Below are 24239 nucleotides of genomic sequence, written 5' to 3' on the forward strand. Positions count from 1 at the left end.
TTTTCCAGAATGTCTTATCGTTGGAATCATACAGTCTGTAGCCTTTTCGGATTGGCTTCTCTCACTTAGCAATGTGTATTTCAGGTTCCTCCAGGTCTTTTTGTGGCTTGGTAGCTCATTTTTTATGGCTGAATTATATTCCATGGTCTGGATGTACCGCAGTTTATTCATCCATCCACCTACTGAAGGACATCTTGGTTGCTTCTGATCCCTGTCTTTATTTGAAATGTTGATATTTTGTTTGCATTAATTGTTATGTTTTTAAAATTTTTCACTTAAATTTTATTTTTCTTGATCACTAAATTTTTCTGGTTCCTTGTAAGTTTTGTGCATGAGGCACGCTCCAGTTCTGGCCCTGGTCTTACTTCTGTTTGCTCAATATTCAGAAGCGAGGGAAAGGCAGGTGATACCAAGGATGGAGCAGAATCCAAAAGACACAGCCCAGTACAGGTCTGGGCACCAGGGGGCTCTGAAGCACCTTTAGGGGAGTCCTTGGAAATACTAATGGGCCCCTTCTTCCCCATTACCTTTGCTGTCCCCTACATCCCTCACTGCTTCTAAGCTCCTCCTCTGTCCTCTTGGCTGGATATGAAATCTGGGATAGCAATGCCAAGCCCTGTCTTCCCAAGCAGCTGCTTCTGCCATGTCTCCCTCCTTAAGAATCCACACAGCTCCTCAGTGCCTTCTGCATCTGGTCCAAACTCCTTGGCATTGGAGGCCTGTGCTCAGCCTGCCATCCCCGTAATTAGGTTTTCCACAGGCTTCGGCCACACCAGGGAGCTTTACTTGCTCTCCCCTGCCTCCCCTTCAGGCTTTTGTTCATGCCGTGTCCTCACCTTGGGACACCCTCTTCAAGAAATGACAAGGCATCATGGAGGGCTCAATCCTTTCTGAACCAGAGACCTTTCTTCAAATAAAACAGTTCTTGAAAACCTTACATACAAAACAAGTCCAAACAGATCTGTTCTGCCTGGAGCAGGTGGACTCCCTCTTCTTCCCTGAGGCACCACCCCCAGAGCATGGATGAGTCTGAGGAGCGTTGATTGAGAAGACCCAGTCTTCAGTGACAAATTGCCTGAGCCAGAGCCCTGGGATTCCCCCACATGCCCCTTGTGGCACTCCAGCCACAAGATCAGGAGTCCTGCTGCACTGAAAACCCTGGGTCTGGTGCATCTGTTCTCCCATCAGACTCAGAAACTTGTCTCATTGTCCCTCCTTCATCAGTCTATTTATTTACACAACCAGCATTTACTGAGCACCTACTAATTCCGCTACCATTTACGGAGTGCCTACTATGAGCCAGGTACTATTCCAGGCACTGGGGATTCAGGAGTGAATGCAATAGACAAATTTCTGCCCTCCTGGAGCCAACAATGGAGTGAGGGGAGACAGGTAAACAAAACAAATGAATACAGTACATGGAATAATTAGAAGATGATGAGTGCTGTGGAGAAAAATAAAGCAGGGATGAGGCATCCCAATTTCAAGGCAGAGGTCAGGGAAGGCTCCCCGAGAAGATGACATCAGAACCAAGAGTTGAAAGCCGTAAGCACAAACTGGGAAAGAGAACTCCAGGCTGCGGGTACAGCAAGGATCCAGGAGCATGTCTGGCTCACTGGGGAAAAGCGAGGAGGCCTGCATGGTGGGGGCCGTATGAGAAAGAGGGATTCAGGGAGGAGGGGTAAGGAGGACACTGCTCTGCCTTGTAGGGCTGGTAGGCATAGTAAGGTCCTTGGTTTTTTCCAAGTAATAATTAGAAGGTTTTAAGAAGAGAAGTAGCAAGATACAACTTGGGTTTTTAAAAGAAGGTCCCGATCGAAAATTTCCCACTGCTCATCAGACCCCCTCTACCTTGCTCAGAGCCTGAGGAGACTGATGGATCTGGGACAATTGCATCCCAGAGCAGTTCCAGATATTGGGAGGCTTAAAGTTTAAACAATGTATGTGGCCTTGTTTTAAAAAAGAAAAAAAGAGGTTGGGTGTGGTGGCTCACACTTGTAATTCCAGCACTTTTGGAGGCTGAGGCAGGTGGATCGCTTGAGGCTGGGAGTTCAAGATCAGCCTGGGCAACATGGTGAAACCCTGTCTCTACAAAACAAACAAACAAACAAACAAACAAACATACAAACAAACAATTAGCTGGGCATGGTGGCACATGCCGGTAGTCCCAGGTACTTGGGTGGCTGAGGTGGGAGGATCGCTTGAGCCCAGGAAGCAGAGGTTGCAGTAAGCCAAGATCATGCCTCTGCACTCCAGGGTGGGCAATAGAGTGACACCCCATCTCCAAAAAAAAAAAGAAAAAGAAAAAAGAAACAAAGAATACAAAATTACAAGTAAAAGACCTGCAAGTGGGCTGGGCATGGTGGCTAATGCCTGTAATCCCAGCACTTTGGGAGGCCGAGGCAGGTGGATCACCTGAGGTTGGGAGGTAGAGGTTGCAGTGAGCTGAGATTGTGCCATTGCACTCCAGCCTGGGCAACAAGAGTGAAACTCCAGCTCAAAAAAAAAAAAAAATTAAAACAAAACAAAACAAACAAAAACCTGCAAGTGAGAGGCCTGCGGCTTAAGCTTCCTTAACGTCTGACTAAAACTTGCTTTGAAAATACTATTCAAGCTCCTTTGCCCTCTGGCTTCCAGCTGGGTTCAGCCAGGGGCAGCTGTGGCAGGAGATGGGAGGGCATGGGGAGAGAAAGGTTGGGGTGCTTATTGTCTTGGTGGTGGCAGTGTCTCTCAACTGAAGGCACAGCTGCTGTGGGTGGCCCCTCTGACAGCTCCAGCTCTTGCTGGGTCCCAGTTGCCCCAGGAGCTTGACCATCCCTGGCTGGTTTCTTGGCTAATGGAGTCTTCATGAAACGCTCCCCTTCTGAGTGTTCCAGGACCCAACTGGTACACTTACTCTGGCTGCTCTGTCAAGACTGGGCAGCTGAGGTAGATCCAAGAGGCTACTGCAAGAACCCAGGGCAGAGAGCTGATGGTGCTGGCTTGCTCCAAGGTGGTAGCAACAGGAAAAGGATGATGCTAAGACTTTTGATCTGGATGCCTTCTCCTGCACCCTATACACCAGCCTAGAGTATCATGGAAACCCCATAAACTCATTGACCAGGACCCCACTCTTTCCTAATTCTCTGACTGAATATTTTTAAGCCTCAGCTTCCCCATGGGTGAGATGGAGATTGAAGAATACTTCCCTTGAAGAGCTCCTGAAAGCAGCCAACCCGTCACAGGTGCTCAGTGGATGTTTCCCTTCAAGATCCTCCCAGTCAGTCTCTGCTTTCTCCAGAAGCTTCCACTGATTGATCCAGCCACACAGAATGAGCAACTGCTTCCAAAGCTTCTGTTGCATCCACAATCAGAATCAAAACACTTCTAACTTGATGCTTTCTACCATTTTCTGTGATGTCAGTGTTTGGTCTCCAGCTTGATTTTAGACTTTGGCAGGCTGCAAACTCTGTCCTCTCCTGAACTCCCCACGGAGCGCAAGTACAGTGACATCAACCACAGCAGCAGCATTTACTGAGCCCATCACATGCCAGGAACTGTCCAACTTTATATACATTATCTTTTTTAATGTTTTATTTTATTTTTAATTGACAAGTAGTAATTGTATATATTTATAAGGTACAATGTGATATTTGGATACATGTATATATTATGAAAGGATCAAATCAGGCCAATTAGCATATCCATCACCTCAAATTTTTATCATTACTTTGTGGTGGAACAATTAAAATCCTTTTCTGTAGCTATTTTGAAATGCAAGCCCATTATCTTGTCTAATCCTGATAACAATCCCAGAAAGTAGGCAGTAATAGCATCCTCACATTATAAACAAGAAAACTAAGGTGCACAGTGGTTAAGCAACCTGCCCAAGGTTACACCTCACCAGTGTGAATCAAGGATTCAAACCCAGATCCATCTGACTTCATAGCCAGCCCTTTTAATTACTGCACAATGCTTCCTTTTTATCCACATAAGCACTCAAGAAATATTTACTTATTGATTAATTGGTAGACTCTGCACATTAATACTTCCAAGACTGTCTCTTTGTATGTCAGTCTGTTTTCCCCAAATGCCAACTCTACTGAAAAATGTATTGATCATTCCCTATAATAATTTGTCATCTGGTGATTGGGGTTTACAAACTGCCAATTGCCCAGAAGGAGAATGGGAATTTGGGCTGTTCGAATAGCCTTTTTTTAGGAGTGGGAGTTTGTCAACATGCCCTTGTAGCAGCGTCTGTTCCCCTGCTGCAGGGCATGCCAGGGGAAGGGACTATCCTGCCTGATGATGGGGGGTGATCTGGGGGCCCTGGGACCCTGGGCCTGGCTGCTGGACTCTTCTCTCGCCAACTCCAGCCCCAGAGCCAGCTGGCTGAGACAGACATTGAGTGATATCTCAGGATAGATGCCTGTCAAGTGCTTCTCATGTTGTGACAGTAGGCAATTATGATTTACTTCACAAGAAATCAACAATAAACTTCAGCAAAGGAAAAAAAAAGATCAGAGAATTTAGGATGACAAAAGCACTTGAAGGAATTTTGTTGATGGATTTTTAACTGGAAGATAGAGAAGGAAATATTTTAAAGGAAGAAATATACACATACATGGAGAATCCCTAAATCTTCACTATCCACCTCTCCCCATCTCTGACAGCCAAGGAATTTCTCTTCTTCTAAAGCCCTGATAAAAAATCTCACGTCCTTCAGGAAGTCCTCCAGATTTCTCAGCTGGATACGATGACTTGGTCCTCTGAGCCTTCTCTCTCCCTCTATCTACCTCTCTCTAAAGGCACACCCATTCCCACCTTAGCTTGGAGCTTTTCGTGAGCTCATCAGTCCACCTGCTCTTTCAGAGATGAGGCAATGAAATGGCCTATGTGTGGTGAGCACATGTCTATGTGCTGTTTTGTGCAAGGTACAGTTCAATAAATAAAATACGTGTTCATGCACATGTGTGTCAGTACTGGTGTCCAGCATCCTCAGGGTAAAGCAGAGGCTAATCACCCACCTTACAGTAGGAATGAATTTGTCAACGTGATTCCAGTGGGAGAAGAAGAAACAAATAACTCCCAGAGGCCCCTCTCTGTCCAGTTCTGCATCACTGGTTGAGAAACCTCACCCAGCAGACAAGTCCCTCGCCCTCTCTACACCCCAACCTTCCCCAGCCTTCCTCTCTGAAAATAATTACAAACAATTTCAAATTCTGCATGAAAAGTGTTTGTTTCTACCTAGATGTTTGACCTGACTATAAATAGAGTATAATTTTGTTTTAGACATTGAAATTAGAGAACCAAAAGCATTCTATTATGCTAGTAACCATAAGCAGGAAAGCCAGAGGGGGAAAGAGCTGTTGATAAACATGGGTTTGAGTCAAAGAGGCTGGGTTTCAAATTCCAGCCTTGATATTTCTGAGCTGTATGAATGCAGGCAAGCCACTATGTTTCCTGTTCTATAAAACGGGGATAGTGATACCTGCCTCTGAGAACTGTTAGAGATTAAGGAGACGTTGCTTGTAAAGCCCTAGGCACAGTGTCTGCTTCATGATAAGCCCTCAGCACAAAGAATCACACTCGTTGGGGCAGAAAGCTGGGGTCTGCATCCGATGTCGCATTCCATGTCTGACTTTGGGCCCGTCATTCCCTTCCTCTGGTCCTTGGTTTCTCTACTGACCAAACAGTTGGGAGGGATGGCTCTGTGTCCCTTCTGTGTCTAAACATCTGTGAGGAAATGTTTCTCTCACTTATTTAGACCCGGGAAATACGAGGAAGAGAGAGCAAATGCATTGCGCAGAGGCAGGCAGCCCATGTTCAAGTCCTGACTTCATCACTTCTAGCAGCGTGGTCTTGAGGAAATCACTTAACTTTTCTTAGCATTCGTTGCCTCATCTATAAATAAAGACAATCATAACTACGTAACCTTTATAAATCCAGGGCCCCATGTGGTCCAGTCCAATTCTGCAGCCAAAAATAATTGAGAAGGAATTCCATTTTTACTAGAAACTCTCAAATTATACACAATAACTTTCCCCCGCAAAATCAGTTTCTTCACTCCCCAATCCTCTTGCTACCTCCCCAGTTGCTCTGAAACATCTCACACAGTGTGATCATGAAGTGCTCCCCGCAGTGCCATGTGCACAGGACTCTTCTCCTCCCCTTCCCTACCGCTCCCTCCACTTTAGGAGAAGGTTGGAGGAGGTAAGCTCAGAGGGTATATTCAGAATTCTCTTTATTGGAAGAAGGTAGGGCAGCTTACTATGTGAATATTCCCAAGTAAATAAGGAAATCAGCTTCATCCTGTTACTCCTAAGCATCTGCAGGGAGGGTGAAATTAGATCATTTATATTAAGCAGTCAGCCCAGTGTCTGACACATAGGAAGTGCTTGAGATACGAGAGTCATCATTAATAGTTGTTGTGAACCTGCTAGTTCACTCAGACCCATTCCACACCGCCACCCTTCCCACCATCACTTCCTCCATCTGTCTATCTCTCTCTGTGCTAGTCAGATTCCCCAGAGAAACAGAACCAGTAGGATGTATAGAGATATACAAAATGAGATTTATGATGAGGGATCAGCTCATGTGACTAGGGGGGCTGAGTCCCTGAGTCTGCTGTCAGCAAGCTGGAGGCCAAGAAAAGCCAGTGAAGTAATTCAATCTCAGTCCAAAGGCCTAAGAAGGGAACCAGTGGGGTAAGTCCCAGTTTGAGTCCTAAGCCTGAGAATTGTGGGGCCGATGCTGTTGGTCCTAGGCGGAGTCTGAAGGCCTGAGGACCCGGAGCACCATTGTATGCGGGCAGGAGGAAATGAATGTCCCAGAGAGCAAATTCGCCCCTCCTCTGCTTCTTGTTGTAACCAGGTTCTCAGAGGCCCTCATGATGCCCACCTGCATTGGTGAGGGCAATCATCTTTACTCAGTCTATGGATTCCAATGCTAATCTCTTCCAGACACCCTCACAGACACATCCAGCAGTCATGTTTTACCAGCTATCTGGCCATCTCTTGGTCTAGTCAAGTTGATACATAAAATCGACTGTGGCAACCTCCTTCCTGTCACTGAGCTCCATCCCGCTGTGCCTGGAATGTCCTCCAGCAATTCCAACTCCTCCACCAACCCTTCCTGTCTCCCAGGAAGGGAAGTGTTTCTGGTCCCGGCACACACACCCTTGGGTGTCTGAACATGTCCTTCTAGTAACGCCGAGTTGCCTCTCCCCTTCACAAAAGGCCCTTCCACTACTGTGGGCACATAAACAAACATGCTGGTTGGCTCATCAGTGTCGCGGGGGGGACCTCGAGGTAGCTGCTGGTGATTCGGAGTCGAAGAGTCCCCCCATCTTGGAGTGCAGCCCATAGGAAGACCAGGGCTGAGTCTCCATGGAGCATCTGGTCCTAGTCAAGGAATGTGTGAGAAAGGAGCACGAGGCCTGGAGTGAGGCTCAGAGAGGAACGCAAGAGAAGCCAAGGACCTTAGCGTGCTATGAGGAAGGCAGAGCCTCTGAGAAGCGGTGGCATTGTACAGTGGGTACTGAAAAGCATAAGATTCACTGAGTGTTGAGAGAACCATCTTGACCTCATTTAAGGCAAAAGAGTGAAGTTGAACTTCGTGCTTTCCATTTTGTCTGTTTTCCCACCCCAGCTCGAGACCAGGCCTTCCTAGCAGCTCTCTTTTACCTTCTATCAAACTTTGACCTTAAAAACCTTTATGTCCCCACACGTGGCATAAATGACCAAGAATAGAGCATGATGTAAACCTACCTCCCATTCAAGGGCACCTGAGTATCCTAACCAGGCCCAAAGCCTTACAAAATCAGTGATGTGCTAATGAAGCTAACACCAAGCTTCACCTGCAGACAAGAGAAGTATGGGGGGTTGGGGCATGGAGAGGCCTTCTCAGACCCAGAAATTCCTCCTTGTAGGGAAGCCAACCAGTTCATGCTGCATAAAGCCAGGTCTTGTTGAGGATGTTAACATTGATGGCAAGTGGATGAAAATAATGTTTAACAGGAGGAAATACTTTTAATCCCTTCTGGCAGGAAAATAAAACCCCCAAAAAGCAGTTTTTCAGCTGGGTCCATGGTCACTGTTGATGTCCACGTGGGAAATTAGTGGTATGTGTGAAAATAACTAGCAGGCTTGGGGGACCTGACAACCCACATGTCACCAGTGAGATGAGGACATCCAGACCCCAAATGAAGCCATAGAAACAGCATCCATGGTGAGACAGCAGACAGCCCACTAAACTCTGGGATGCTCAGGGCCCACAGTGAAATGCCATCATGAGGAAGAACAGGGAGCCTGGCCAGGAAGTTCCAAATTCCTGTTACAGAAGGATTCATGGAAGGGCTCCAAGGAATCTGTCCAGGAGAAGAAAAGACTGGTGGCCTTTGATGAGCGATGAAGCTTGAGGAAGGAGGATAGACAGTTCTGTTAAGGAGTTGACAGAGGTATGAGGTTCGAGTATTTGCAAAGCCCTGAAACAGACTGACAGCTGGAAGTCACAGGGACATGCGTTTCAGTGAGGACACAGGTTTCCATAGGAAGAACTCTCTAACAGCCGGAGCTGACCAGAACAGGAAGACTTACTGGATATCTACTTGGAAAGGGCAGACTAGCAGGAAGGGGAGCTCTGGGCATTGGACAGTTGGGTGAATGTATAGATGGGTAGGTAGATGGGTGAATGTATAGATGGGTAGGTAGATGGGTGAATGTATAGATGGGGAGGTAGATGGGTGGATGTACAGATGAACAGATGTATGAATGGATAGATAGATAAGCAGATGTATGTATGTATATGTGGACAGTTGAACAAACGTATGGACACATGGATGAACAAGTATCAGTGAATGGGTGGATGGAGGGACACACAGCAGATGTATGTAAGGATGGATGGATGATGAGTGGATGCCCTCAGAACTGCCCTCCAATTCTGAGAATCTACAAATATCTCATAACTGGGGCAAGGAATACCCATTCTTTGGGATTTCACAGATCAGTAAAATATAGGGGACTGGCATAAAGTTACCAGCTTTTAACTCTGTCAAGTTAAGAACATCAGTGTAACAACCAGCATCTATTGAAAAAGATGAAATAGACTAGAATGGAATAAAGAGCAGTCTTTCCCAAGCAAGAATCATTGAAACCTCCCTTCTCTCTCTCTCTCTGTCTCTCTCTCCATACACACACACACACACACGTATATATCTGTGACATTAATTTTACATTAATATTATTATATATTATATTGTCTTCACTTTTCTTATTTAATAAACCCAGATTTGAGTGCATAATAATGTATGCATTAGTGATTTATGCATACATTATTTGTGATTTTCAATTACATTTCCTGAGCCACAGACCATCATGTGTAAAAAGGGATGAATTTATACCAGTGGTCAAAAATGTCATGGCCTTGGAGACCAGGCAGACAACATAAGTAAAGCAGGTGGAGCATGGGGATTGTGGGGCAGTGAGGAACAGTGGAAGCCACATTCACCTGACATCTTCAGTTCCAGCTCACTGTCACCACACAGGACAGCAAACTGCACGTTGCTGGCTAGATTTTCAGATCAGGAGAAGCTGGAAATATACATTTTATGGGGGAATGTCTTCATTTCAAAATATCTGCATTAATTTTTTTAAATTGCCCTGTGTTCAGGCCAACATTGTTTAGCCGAGCAAAACACACACACACACACACACACACACACATGTGGGTCGGGTTTGGGCCGTGTGCCATGGCTTTGCATAGAGGTTGCAAACCCATAGCACCTGGGCCAAACCCGACCCACAGGTGTGTGTGTGTGTTTGGAGTTAGCATGGGAAGGAGGATGGAGTTGGGATGGGAAGTGATGGGAAAAGGTACTAAAAAGAACAAGCAAAGAGCTTCTCTGGTTACTACTGGGGTGAGTGGGCACCAAAAAGGGCCACCAGATTCCTCCTGCTACTAATGGTTTCTCTGCAGTCTATTTCCAGAAGAGCTGTAATCGGGCTCCCAACAACCTATGATTTACATCCTGGCCGGTGTAAAAGATATTGTGTGGAGTCTTCCGAGTGTGCTCTGTGTGTTTGTATAAATCTCCCTACTCAAAATATCTCCCACAGTTGACTGACAGCCCATGTAATTTAGCAGAAGGCTAAAAATTAAAATCTTCGAGCCTGCTGAGGGAGTGAAAGAATACAGTAACACTACGGTGCCGCCCCCTCGCCCAGGCCCAGGCTCGGCAGATGCCAGGGCTGTTCATTTTGGAGACGGAACAAAATATTTGTATTTAGATTTATTAAGTCATTATTCCACCATTTGTTCCAATGCGCTTTATTAAAACCAGATCTCATCTCTGTTTTGAAAGTATTACCTGATTTACATAAGCCGATCCCAGCCCTAATTATGGCTTCCTTTGGTGTCTTTTCATTCCGGGGGAGGCTTGCTCTCCCCCTCCTGTTTTTTGTCGCCTGCCTTTATGGCCCATATGTCTGCCTTGAGATAGCAAGCATCTTCAGCCTATAAATAGACAGTTCAGAACAGCCCTGCTGCCAGTTATCTGTCCACACATCAACATTACCATAATTGCAACAGTGAATGTGTAATCTCTCTAATCACACGTTCCGGTCGGAAAACTGGATTGGGTTTCATAAATTGTATAATTTGAGGCTTTCCTGAGCTAACCACTGGGCGGGCAGCCTGCTGTGGGCTTGTCTGTGCCCCTCAGCCTGGCCAGGCCTGCCCAGGGCGGTGCGGTGACACACAGCTGAGGCGGGCGCTTGGCTGTGGATAACGGCAGTGCCACCCTCTCTCCTAGGCGAGGCCGCCTGAGGAATATGAGAAGAACAACTTTTTGAGGACTATTATGAGCCAGGCAGTTTGTACATGCTCTCCTCTTTCAATTCTCATTCTGTTAGCCTTTTGTGGAAAATACCATAAATATTTCCATTATTCAGATGAAGACAGGAAGGCTCAGAGAGGTTAAGTGAGGTTTCAAGGGTCACACAGCAAGTAGCTGCGACGCAAACTCAGGTTTGAGATGCCACATGCCATGCCCTTAACCACAGCTTTCGTCTACAACATGGCACCATTGAAGGCTTCAGTGGATTTAATTTTTTCGTTTCTCCAAAATAATTGCATTTCTATCATTTAGCCAATTCTCAAAACCAAGCAGGAGGATGTCTTTGTAGATAACAAAATTGAGACTCAGAGAGGTCAAATATGCTGTCCAGGGTCACACAGCTCGTGAAGGTAGAACTTGGATTCAATCCAGGACCGACTGCCACGCCTGTGTCTGCCCTTCCTGACGCCTCCACAGCCCAGGGGCTCTCCAGGGGTCCTTCTCTTCTGTTTCAGAGCCTTCGTTTTCTTTGTCAGCCTCTCAGAAGGCTGCTGTAATTGCACTGGTGTCAGCAGGCAGAGCCCTGGGGGAAAGTGGGGAGGGAAGAGGGGCCGGCCTCTGCCAGCTTCAGCAGAACCCCTGAGACAGCTCTCCCTTAGCCCGGTAGGGACTCAAGAAAACCGCCTCTGAGGACCCTCGGGGAGCTGCTGGGGAAAGAGCTGCTGTTGTTTTGCATTACAAGCTTCCTCGGGGCAATGTTTTTCATGCTGAAGGTCCCCTGAGTGGCTGATGACACCCTCATAGATGGGCTGGTTCCCACAGACGAAGCTTCTGCTCCAGCTCTGCCCAGTAATTGCCAAGGCTTGCAAAATTTTAGATGTCTGTTAGCTGTTTTAAATCGAGTGCTAATCAGATGATGACGTTGTTACCAGGACAGTCTCTCAGGTCTCTCTTTCTCAGAAGGAACCATCTAATCCAACTCCCTTATTTTTTCCAGAGGAGGAAAATGACCCTGAGAAAAAGGAAGAGACTTGCCCAGGGTCGTTAACTAACCCTGAGTTGTTTTTTGCAATCAGTATTGGGCTGCACGTGTGCATGTACATATACACCTCTTCTCACTCTCATCTCTACATGAATTGACTGGACCTCCTGGCTCCGTCCTCCCAGTTTTGAAGCACTCCCTGCCAGTGTTCTGGATGGGAGACTGGGACCAGAGCTCCTCTCCTCTGCCCCATTCCCAGAGTGCCAGAAAACTTCATTCTCACAAGGTTGTCACTGCTCCTGATCCACAAAGTGACCTGGGGCTTTACTGAGTATCACAGCCTGCTCTGGGCCATGGAGAAGGGGACAATCAGGGCACCCTTTCATTTCTCCCACACAAGGCCTCTGAGCCCCAAAGACAGTCCCAGAAACAACTGGGCTAAGTGGGGTGAGACCTCCCAACAGGAACTGCCCAGGGCATCCCATGGGAGCAAACTAGACCGATGCTACTAAAAGTGTGGTCCACAGACCAATCAGCTGCATCGCATCACCTGGGAACTAGTTTGAAATGCAAACTCACAGGCCCTACACCCAACCTACTGAATCATAATCCCTGGGGGAATATGGGGGAGACTCTGTTTCAACGGACCCCTTGGGGGTTTGGATGCACACTTGGGTTTGAGAATGACAGTCTGGATCCAGCCCACCCCTGAATATCCTTCCCAGGTGTGGAAGTCTTGAGGCTATGGATCCCAAATGTGTGAAGGCATGGCCTAAAACAGAGGATGTGGGGAAAATAGAAAGCTCTGGTACCCTCCCTCTGGGCTGCACAGCCTCACCTCCCACACTCCTCACCGCAGTTTCCAGCTCCAGGCACATAAGACCCCTCCCTGTTCCTCCATGCTCTGAGCCTAACCTGTTCCCACTGCCAGAAATGCCTGCCCCACCCCACCTCCTCCCCACCCTGATGGTTCAGCCCCAAATCATGTCTCATTTGCATCTAACCAGAGCTGCTCCGGGCCTTTTCCAACCAGAATTCCTTTCTCCCTCCTGAGAGCTTCAGTAGCACTTTAAAAATAATCCTCCTCAAGCAAAACTCTACTGCCTGTGTTCTCTGAGCAGTGCCTGGGTCTTCTCTGTACTCTGAGTTCCTAGAGGCTCCACCACTTCTAGCAATGCCTGGCCACAGTAGGTACGCAATGCGTGCGTGTGTGTGTGTGTGTGTGCGCGCGCGCACGTGTGTGTTGAACTCCAATTGCACTGACCGCAGGGTCCCCAAGGATCAGGGTCTGTGGCAACCTATGTGTTTGTTCCAGACCCACAGCAGATGTCATCATTTCACAACCAGCAAGGGCGCCAGGCTCCCTTCACCTTTCCTCCCCGGGGCCCCTACGGGTTGACCTCAGGGTTATCTCTCAGGTCACGTCAGGGAGCCCTGGCTCACCTTTCCTCTGCTGGTTTCCCCTAACACCCACCCATGCCAGCCTCTGGCCAACCCCACCCTGTTGAGATACGTCAGGCTGGGCCCAGTGCCTGAGGCACACCTGGGGGCAGCTGTGCTCAGTCCAGGAAGATGCCTGTGGTGTGACCTGCATCACTCCTGACCCAGATCCGTAGAGCTTGTCCAGGGTGCTCGCACAGCTCTCCTCTGGGCCCCACACAAAGTCTGCCCCTTCCAGGAAGCCTTCCTTGGTGCTCTGATCTAGGAAGCAGGAGATGAGGGTTCTCTCACACACCCCTGTCCCACATCCCAGCAGGCTCATGCCCAGATCCTCGGTGCCTCAGGACTACAGAAGCTTCTTTAGTGACAAGCAGGGAGACTTACCTGCCTGAAGGCAGCAAGTTGGCCCCATAGGCTGCTAGCTCCACATCCAGAAACAAACTTTATGAAGTCGGATCTTATTCCGACTCCCACCCACCCCCACTGTCCCCCACTTCTCTGAGTCCTGCTCGCTAGCGGGGGTGGGGTGCTCACCTCACTTGCTCCCTGCTGCCTCAGGGAGCTTGCACGTGCTCTTCCCTCTGCCAGCAATCCCCTTTCCCCAAGCATTTCAAACACAGTACTGGGAACTAGTGGCGAGTGCAGCAGATGCAGGTACTTGGCTGGGAGTGGGATGGAGAAGGAGGACAATTGTGTAATGAAATGGCAGGGCATGGGAAAATACAAAATAATAAACACCAAAAGTGCTGTCACTAATCTGCTGGGTGACTTTGAGTGAGTCCTTTTCCCATTCTGGGCCTGAGAGATACAAGGCTTGAATTCCGTATTGCCACAGCATCCTGCTCCAATCATGAGAAATAACTTAGTGATGTGTGCCTAGAGGGGGAGGGCCCGTGTGTATGTGATAGAGAGAGAGAGGTGAGGGGCATTTCTCCAAAGACACATGGGGCCCATTTAACCAGATTCTGCTTCACCTTCTTTTCTTTAATCCCCAGAGATGTGGCTTCCTCAGTGAACTGCCACTGAGTGCTCCCTAAGCACCTACTGGTGTCAGGTCCTCTGCTGGGGCCCTGCTTCCTACAGACGGGTCCCTTCCTTGAAGGGCTCATACCTGATGATCATTAGCAAAGCCTTCCTGTGTCTAAAGGATCACTCATTCCCTGTTTGCTCAGAGCTTAGGAGGCACGGCCTCACTAGAAGGTTTGGAAAGCGCCCTGCGGTGGAAGGTACGTCACTGGCATGCAAATTGGGAGGCTTAGATGGCAGATAAAAGATTGGTTTGTGTCACAGGCAACCCCAGCCAGAGTGGTGTCTTGTTACGGTGTCTCTGGGCTGGACTCGGTGCCCCTGGAATGTGAACTAGATGCGCGGGGAGGTTTCCTGTTGATACTTGTCCTGGCAGAGTGGTCCACTGGCTTAGCTGCTTCTCAAGTTGCACAACACCTGGGCCTCCCAGCGGGCGCTGCTGGTGCTGGAGGGGAGAGAAGCCTCCGCCTGCAGGGCCGGTGCCCTCCTCTGCCCACTGCCCGAAGTGAAAGGTGGATTCCCGGCCAGGCCCGGGTCAGGAGGTGACCCCAACTCCTCCCCAGGAACTCCCCCTGGCCCTCCAGGGAAGGGCGTGGTTGCTCTGAAGGGCACACGGCAGGGATGACACTGGCAAAGGGGGAAACAGTGGCAGGCCAGGGGAGGAGGGGGCCAGGCTGCTGTCCCTTCCTCAGGGGAAGGCTTGGAGCAGAGCCATTAGCCTGCCTGAATCCTATTACATGCAGGGCAACCTGTGAAGACCTTTCCCATATTCCCTGTTGGCCTCACCCTGTAACTGAGAGGAAAGGTGAGGACGTGGGAGATGAAGTGACTTGCCCTGGGATTGTTTTTTTCCAAAGTTCAGGGATCTGACCTCTAATCCAATGTCCTGTCTGAAGGGCTGTTTGCCTGGCTGGAGCTCCTCAGAAGCCGGCAAGAGGCAAACATGCATCAGTTCAGGAGGGCGAGGGGCAGCCCGGGCTACCATGTCCCGTTTAGAGGGCTCAGCTAACTTCGGGGTGTCCTGGGGCCACCAGCCTGGCTGAGAATACTCTCCCGCCTTCCTTCCAGCCTTCAGTGGGAGCTGCGTCCAGCTGGGCAGTGACTCAGCAGCCCTCATTCCCACGTGTGTGGGAAGGCAGGCCTCTCTCCCGGCTGTCGGCTTGGCTCCGTTGGCCCGTCTGGGGGTGCCCCAGCGGCCAGCCTGCCATCAGCGAGGCCCTGGGGCTCGGGCCAGGCTTCCCACAGCTCAGTCACAGAGTTTGCTTTCTTTCCAGCCCTCTAGCCTTTCCCCCTGAGACTGGAGGGCCACTTCTAAGTTCCTCTGGCCACCTCAACCGTCCACTCAGCCAGGGAGCCAGGCTGTGGGTGACTGCCTTAGCACTGTCCCAGAAACCCTGTGCTATCCTCAGAAGCAGCCCACCTCCCAGAGCAAATAGCTTGTTTGCCAGGCTCATGGGCCTCCCCGCCTGCTCAGAGTGCGTCCTGTGGTGCACGAAGAGAAGGAACTGGGCAAAACCCAGGCAAGAAAACCAGGGAGGGAAGTGGATCTTGGCTGGACCTTTAACAGGATGTATGGGAGGGTGAGCTACGGTGAGATCGTGTAGGTAGGGCACTAGCCCATCTGCTCGCGACCAAGAAAAACATCACCCCACATGCCCTGGCTCCAACCCCAGGGATGGCGCGCTGGCGGCATTGGCATAGCTGTGGAAGCTTGAGCAAGGCTCGTAAATTCTCAGATCCCGTTTCCACATCTGCAAAATGGGCATGCTAATGCCTGTCAGCCAGGTTTGCTCTACACAACACATACAACCCTTTTTCTAAAGGGCTTGGTGGAAGGCCTGCTCCAACACGCTTCAGACGTGGATATTGCTTTCCATCCTATGTGTGAGTCCAACAAGATTTGTGCAATCTTTTATTGGTCTCATTTCACGCTCATCATACTGGGACTCTGTGGGAAAGGACCCACGAGGGACCTTGCAAATGCTGCCAGGCACTGCAAGTGCTGGCCACTGCTGCTGGTCCTCCCGGCGACTCTCAGGGAAGCAGGGCAAGTGAGGAGCCTGGGTTGGAAACACGAAATACTTTGCTGGCAGTCATTCCATAAGTTAGGACGACTACAGAAACTTTTATGCAGCGCCAAGTATGTGTCAGCCACTGAGAGAGACAGTTAGGGACACTGAGGTGCCTAAGACATGGTCCCTGCCAAAAACAGGCCTATGTGGCAGAGGAAGGAAGGAAAGAGAAGGGAATATGCAAACGACCTCCATCCCAGATAGGTGAAAAGTAGGCTGCGCATGAAGTATAGACACCTCACCTGGGAAATCCCAATGCAGTGAGAAATCAAGGCTGCTCCAGGGGAACAGAAAAGGCTGCATGGAGAAGGAGCAGGAGTTTGCAGGGTGGAGAAGGGAGAGACAGGGTTTGAAGGCCCCAGGGTCTCCAGTAGGGAGCATGTGCCTGGGCTGAGCAGGGGACAGGGTCTCTCCTAGAAGACCCAGATGTACTGAGGCTCCTCCATGCCAGCACATGTGGCTCCACAGGTATTGCAAGACCCCCGTGGGGTGTCGAGACACATCCTATGACCTAGATCTCTGCCTTCCAGGAACTGGTTGGGTGAGATGAGACTCATCCTGGGCATACGTAAGAGCAATTTTTACCAGCATGTCTCCAACTGCAAGTGTGGCCTATGAGATCTGATGTCACTTCCCTCCTCGGGTGACCCTGCCAGCCCCTCTGCAAAAGGGGACATAGGCACACAATTTTGCACATTGTTTCCAGGGGTTCAAGGATGTCCCTCACCAGCCCATCTCCTCTGAGTAACCCTCAATGTGATTCAACTCCTGGGTTTTGCAGATGAGGAAACTGAGGCAGAGAAAGAATGTGCCTTGCTGAAGGTGTGTGGTGAGTCAGGACGGAATAGGCCTAGACTTTTGGCTTCTGCCCCAGAGTTCTCCCATGGGTGCCTGCTGTGGCCACCTCCTCAATCTGTGCCTCTTCCCAGCTGCAGTTTTCGGCATCCTGCCTCATGACAGAGGGGACGGCATGCACTTTCTATCCATCTCAGCCATCACCTCTTCCCAACCCATAGCTCCCCTCTTGGTGAAACTACGTTTGCGCTTTCTTCCCACGTGCACGGTCCCGCTGGTTCTCTGCATCCTGGTGTCCCATCTCTGGGAAAGGTTCCACCGTGCCCGCACTCACTCAAGTTGTACAGGGACATCTCTCTCCCCTTCTCCCCCTGCTCCCCCTCCACAGCCAACTCCTAGCTGGACTGGCCTCTCGCTCAAACCCTGTCCTTACTATTTATCAACAGGATTCCAGGCCCTCCTCACCTCTTGCTGTGGCCATTATCACAGCCAGAAAAATATTTCTAAAGCACATGAACATGTCACTGTTCAGCTTAAAATCTTGCAGAGGTGCCTGTGGTCTTGAAAATTAAGTTCAAGCCCTCGGTGTGGTCTACAAAGCCCCCATGGCCCACACGACCCCTCCTTACCATGTGCCTACATCCATTCTTGGCACCAGCTTGGCAAACGCTCCATGCCGCCAACCCCCTGAAGCCCATTTGCTCCTGTTGCTCTTCCTATCCAGAGCAATAAGATGTGTGTAGACCAGCTTCATACCCTTTAACCTTGAGGTTTGCTTGCATGCTTGTTTTAAAATTCAGTTCCCTCTCGACAGCAATACTCTTAAAGGGGCCCATCCACTTTCCCACTTACGGGCTTTTAAAAATCTATATGGAGCACTTCATGAATTTTGTCATCCTTGCACAGGAGCCATGCTAATCTTCTCTGTATTTTCCAATTTTTTAGTCTGTGTGCTGCTGAAGCGAGCACATATATGGCTTTAGAAGATAATCTTAGAACCTTACGCACAAGAAAATCATTTGTAAACACTCTTCCACAGTAGTTTTCTTACATGGACTGACACAATTTTTTACTTATAAGTACTTCTAGGGTCTGAAATTAAAGTCAGGACAAAGCGTAAATACAAGCGTCTATGACCAGCAACGTGCGCTGGCTCATTTGCTGATGAATAAGTAGCTGAACCCAGAAGCTCAGCCTAAAAATTTAACAGGAACAAGGGCTGATCTTCAAAGTCCCAAACAGTTCAAAGTTGGAAGAGTAATTAAGAGCCACTGAGATGTGCTGTCAAACAGGCAGATGAGAGCCTGGGATGCCCCTTCCTCCCCTGCCTGGGCTTGGCTTGATGGCAGAGGTCACAAATGCAGCCCAAAATGAACCACATTCCCTGGCTCTTAGAATTGGATCTTCAGCTTTCTAGAACAGCCCTTCCTGTGTTATGTCTGCAATGTGTAGAATCTGATAAGAAACTTGTTCCAAAGTTCAAAAACAACTGGACTTTGTAAATAGTTCCAAATAGAAGCCCTATTCATGCTGGGGAAGGAGTATGTGTGGGAGATGAGAAGGACCTTCACTCAGAAAACCAGAGCGGGAATCCCAGCACCATGTCGGTGGACCATGGGCCACTTCACTTCTCTGCCCCTGGTCTCCTTACCTGCATGATGGGGATTATAACAGTACTTACCTCCTTGGGCAGAAGAATGATAATTCGAGTAAAACATGGAGCATAGAGTATGTGCTCAGTAAATATTAGTTGTGGAAGTTGCCAATAAAACCAACAGTGTGAGCAGAGCAGCCATATATTTAATCAATATACATTAAAAATAATTTTTGGCAGAATGAGAACATCTGAGCTGTGCAAGCACATGGTACGGGCCAGCATCTAGAACTGCAGCTCAGGAAGGAGAACTCAAGCAGAGCTGAAAAGCCTGCGAGGGAGACAGATGGCAAGAGGAGTCGGCTGAATACTGGCTCCCAAAGACAGCAGGTCCTAATCCTGGAGCTGTAAATGTGACCTCATTTGGAGAAAAAAAAAAAAAAAAATCTTTGCAGATGTGATTAAGTTAGAGAATTTGAGATGGGGAGATTATCCTGGATGATCAGGGTGTGTCCTAAATGCAATCACAAGTGTCCTTACAAGAGACGGGCAGAGGGAAATTTGACACATAGAGGAGAGACAGTGATGGGAACTGAGAACAGAGAAAGATCTGAAGATGCTGATATTGAAGATTGGAGTGATGAGGCCACAAGCCAAAGGATGCTAGTAGCTCCCAGAATCTGGAAGAAGTGAGGATAAGTTTTCCCCTAAAGCCTCCAGAGGAAGCACAGCCCTGCCAACTCCTTGATTTTAGCCCAGTGATGCTGATTTTTGACTTCTGTCCTCCAGAACTGTGAAATAAACCTCTGTTGTTTTAAGCCACCAAGTTTGGGGTGATTTGTTACAGCAGCCACAGGAAAACCAGCCAGTATAATGGCTCATGAGGCCCATTTTACTTATGAGGAAATATAGACTCAGAGAGCAGCAGTGATTTGCACGGAGCCACACAGCACATTACCCGCTTTGGCCAAGGCCAGAGCAGGTTAACAGACCCTGAACCACTGTGCTCCTGCTTCCATCTGCCCTGCTTCCTCCTGGCCATGCTGGGACCCCTGGGAGGTCTTAGACCTGAGATGCCTCTAGTTTCCACAGTGATGTGTAGTTGCCCCCAGGTGAATCTCGCTGGTGCCAAGCCTCAACCCGTGGCCACCATTGCCCTCAACCAAGATGTGCTCCCATTGCCTGTGTCACAGGCTGGTTCTGTGGGAGTGAACTCTGGGAGGGAGTTTGGGGTACCAGGGGTTTATTAAAGATCTGCACCAGTGAAAGAAAAGGAGAGAAGTTGGATTAGGCCAAAGGAGATTGAAGGCAAACTGCAACGCAGGTTTGACCAAGCGCCAGTCACCTAGCAGGGAGTCATCCTGTGTCTAGCTGAAGTAGCCAGGACTTTCCACTCCCATCCTACTCAGTCACCAGAGGCAGGCTACCCCAGGGAGGGCATGACTTCAAAGGAGGTGGGTGTCTGCAGCTGAGGTAGACACCCTGAAGGAGCTGACAGCTGGGGCTGCCTGCCTGCTACACACCCTGCAGATTGGCAGCAGGGCCTTGTAGGGAAGGAGCTCCGAGTGTGTGAACCTACAGCTACCACTGTGTTCTGCAAACAAGGCAGGCATCTTCCATCAGCAGTTCCTAAATGGCTGGCCTCCCAGTGCAGGCCCCACACTGCAGAGCGATCTCACACTCTCCATAGTTACAGTGGGTTCTGTGCTCACCTGGGAACTTGTTAGAAATGCAGAATGGATATTGGGCCTTACGTTCCATTTTGAGAACGAAGCTCTAGATCCAGACATCAAGGCCAGCAGTGGTCTGTTTTGGTTGGGCCCTAGAACTAAGAATGATTTTTGCACCTTTTACAAAGAGGAATATGTGACAGAAAGTGTACGGCCCACAAGGCCTAAAATATTTACCAGGTGACCCTTTACAGATAAACTTTGTTAACCCTACTCTAGAAACTGGGAGTTACCTATGCATCTCTGTCTCAGTTTCTTGCTGTCTCCCTCCTGGCCATTCCAAACGCAAATAAAAAAGCATCCCAAGGCAATGGTAGGCAGCCCAGGCTGCTGTTTGGAGCCACCAAGGGCATTGCAGGGACCTTCAGACCTTCGGCCCCCATCCCGCCATCTCCACACCTGTGCCACTGAATGCCAGGCAGCAAGCCTGCGCCGCCGCCCCTCCTCGGCTCTGTCTGGGCTTCTTGTCCCCAGCGTTCCCTTCTCCAACAGGCCTTTCATCTTTGCAGCTTTTTTTCCCCCAACATCCCTGACTCTCTTGTGAAATGCAAATGAGTTAGCATCTAATTACTCACTCGGTGCTGCATCTAGAGCCTTCTCTTGTTAGGGTCCTGTCCAACATCTCTCTCATCAGCTGAGAACTCAGCCCATTAGGAAGAATTCCTGATCGGGGGAGGCGGGCAGCTCCTCGCCCCTCCCTCTCTCCCTCCCGGACTTGTCAGCAACCACCTCAGCCATGGATTCCAGAAACACACCCGCCTGGGTGGGGCAGTTCCACCCACCACTCACTCTAATTACCAGAATCGCTTCTGGGAAGCAATCGTGCCAGGGCTGTGCTGGGCACGGGAATGAGACCCAGCCCCTGCCCTCCCAGGAGGCTGCGTGTGTAACCAGGCATGAGCCAGCAGGACAGTGGCTGATGAAATGAGGAACACGGCCTAGGGCATAGTGCAACCTTTCAACTGTGATGGGCTGAGTTTCAACCTAGGAGGTAGATGGTGGAGAGCTGGAGTCCATGCTAAGCCTTAGCATGCAACCTTTAAGTCATGGAGATGCAGCGTGGTACAGGAAGAAGACTGCAGGGCTCCAATCTACCACCTCTCTGCAAGACTCTGGGCCTTGACCCCCCTAAGCCTCAGTTTCCTTATCTGGGATCTGAAGATAATAGAGCCAGCATGAGGAAAATGAGCCTCTGAAGGTGAAGTGTCAGGCATGGGCTTGGCACCATATAGGTGCTGAACACGTGTTAATCCCACTTCCTTGGCCTTTGTGTGGCCAGGGGTGGTCCATGACAGATGCAGGTGGAGTTGAATTTCTGTCCAGGGAATAGCCCCCACCTTGGCTCCTGCCCCACCCTTCCATGTCCTCATAGCCCACAGTTGTTCTCATCAGCTCCATCCTATGCCAGCCAATCCTGGCAAAAGTTGAAAGGCCATTTGTCCACCTGCTACCTGGAAGAAGGTCATGCTCCACATGCCTGAGCTCAGGAGGCTTAGCCACGAGAGCTGGACTCCGGCAATCTAGCGTTTCAGGGCTCTCCCCTTAGAAGCATGCCTCAAGCCTTAGCTTCACTGTGCCCTGGAGACCCTCTGGCCTCAGCAGTCGACCCATCTCTAGCCCATCCCAGTCCCAGTCCAGCCCTACTACTCTCAACTCAGCTGGCCACAGGCAGCCTAGCCTCTCTACTGCTCTGGTTACTCCCATCCAGACTGAACCCTGTTTTCTGAAACCCCCATCTCTCTAGTGCTTATGGTTCATATGGAACCACCACGCTCTGAATTATCCATGGGTCATTTCTTGGAGAAATGTCACTTATCCATTTCTTGGGACAATGACATTGAAATTGGCTTTCCCAGGCCTACAACAAAGCCAGGTAATGGAGAAATGTCATTTATCCATTTCTTAGTCTGTGTGAGTATGAATGTGGTCTTGTCTCTCCTGCAGACTCTAAGTGCCTTGAAGGAAAAGACCACACCAGACACCCCAAGATAGCAAGCACAGCACAGCGTTGGGACTGTGGCATGCTGAGCGCACACCATGGCAGGTAGAATGGAAGACCTGACATTCACCTTCGTATGGCTCACTGGTGCCAGATCAGCAAATGTATTTGGTGGAAACTGGAGAGGGTAGGAGGAGAGAAAGAATGAGGACTTACTGAGCACCTATGATGTGCTAAGCTCAGATGCTACTAAACTATTTAGAGCATGTGCTGTCATTTAATGCTCACAACAGCCTTGTGAAGTAGAAATTGTTCTCCCCCATTTTACGGTGGGAACCTGGACCCAGAGGTATTTAAATGACCAACTTAAAGTCCTGTCACTACTGAGTGGTAGAGCCCAGCTCGAACCCAGACCTCCAGTGTCATGCTCATTCTGATTGGCCAGGTTGCCCAGTGCTCTCTTCCCTCTCACCCCAGCCTGGGTTGGCAAACACAGGCCATTGGTTCCACCTGTTGCTCTGCTCTTGACCTCCAGTAATCTTTGCTCCCTCTTTCCTGGCCAGCATCTTGCTCTTGGCACTGAAAATCTGCACCCCTGGGGAGGCCCAGCCATCCTGCATCTGGAACACTGGTCAGATAACCCTGCCTGGGGTAACCAGTGACCATCCCTTGGGCTCTCATCAACCAGCTGCTGCCGTGGTAGGCTTCTATGTTCAGTGATGTCAGAGCTAGAAGGCCCTTTGAGGTCCCCCGGACCCAACCTCACCATTCTACTGATGGGGAAACTGAGGGCCAGAGAGGAAAGTGGCTTGCTCAGGCCTTCAACCAAGCCAGGTCCAGGAGCTAGGTGTCCTGACTCCCAGTCCAGCCCTCATCCTACCACCCCAGCTCAGTTTCACAAATGTGCAGAGAAGACAGAAGAGCCGGGTGTTCTTGGGGCCACACAGAGAGAATGCTTGCTCTCTGTTTCCTTCTGCTTGGTCTCCCCGAGACAGCTATGCAGCTAGAGTAGACCAGTATACTGGCACTGACAGGGCAGGAGTGTGGCAGGAGGAGGTTGGCAAGTCCCATAAATCTTCCTGGAAGAAAGGCCTTGAAGGTGGGTGAGACCTGGCTCAGTGCATGAAGGAAGAGGCTTTCTGGGCTGAGGCAAGAGACAGGCTGAGGGGCAGGAGGCAAAGGCCTTGATGGACAGACAGAGGATGCCATGGATGGTATGAACATTCTGGCACAGAGTAGGAACCATGGCTCAGCTGTCCCTTGTCTCTTTGCTCTGGGGAATGCCCCTGGTACCCCCCGGGCTGTGAAGAACTAAGCCAGTGTTTCCCAAGATGGCTGTTGAGACACAGCCCCACACCGGCAGGACAGCCCTGGGAGAGGGCAATATTCCCATATCTGGCTCAGCTCCTGCCCCAAGGGAGCTGCCCACACATGTGTCCTCCCTCACCATGTGAGTGGGACCCTGCTAGGAGGCAGCGTGCTGCTTGCCCATGGCCCCTGGCTCTCCTCCTCCTCCTCTGACCGGGCCTTCTCTGTCTTCTGATGGAAAGACCTCCCTGCCCAGCAGTGTCTGGAGCTCTGGAAGTGTTCCTGGTCAATCTTCCCTGCCAGCTCCCGCAGAAAGCCCAGCCCTAGCTGCAGCTCTCATTCACTCACTCATTCAGTAAGGTGGGGGCCCTCCTGCACTCCTTCTGAGTGCCGGCTGTGGAATCTGGGCAAGAATGCTGGTGGTGCATAGGATGGCCCTGCTCGTGAGGAGCTTGCAGTTGATGAAACAGAGGAAACATGGGTGTAATTTGCTGCAATACAGGCTAGAAAGTGAGGGCTATTGCAAAGTGCTTAAAGGAT

General features: G+C 49.7%; 1 non-coding gene across 1 annotated transcript; it reads right to left on the reverse strand.

Moving 5' to 3' along the window:
* Positions 1-17989: 17989 nt before the first annotated feature.
* On the reverse strand, positions 17990-18097 carry LOC116482663 (U6 spliceosomal RNA). Its single transcript, XR_004251942.1, has one exon. It is a non-coding gene; the product is annotated as a U6 spliceosomal RNA (small nuclear RNA).
* Between the last annotated feature and the right edge of the window lie 6142 nt (positions 18098-24239).

This window comes from Hylobates moloch, unplaced genomic scaffold (assembly GCF_009828535.3).
Source record: "Hylobates moloch isolate HMO894 unplaced genomic scaffold, HMol_V3 SCAFFOLD_14, whole genome shotgun sequence".
NCBI lineage: Eukaryota > Metazoa > Chordata > Mammalia > Primates > Hylobatidae > Hylobates > Hylobates moloch.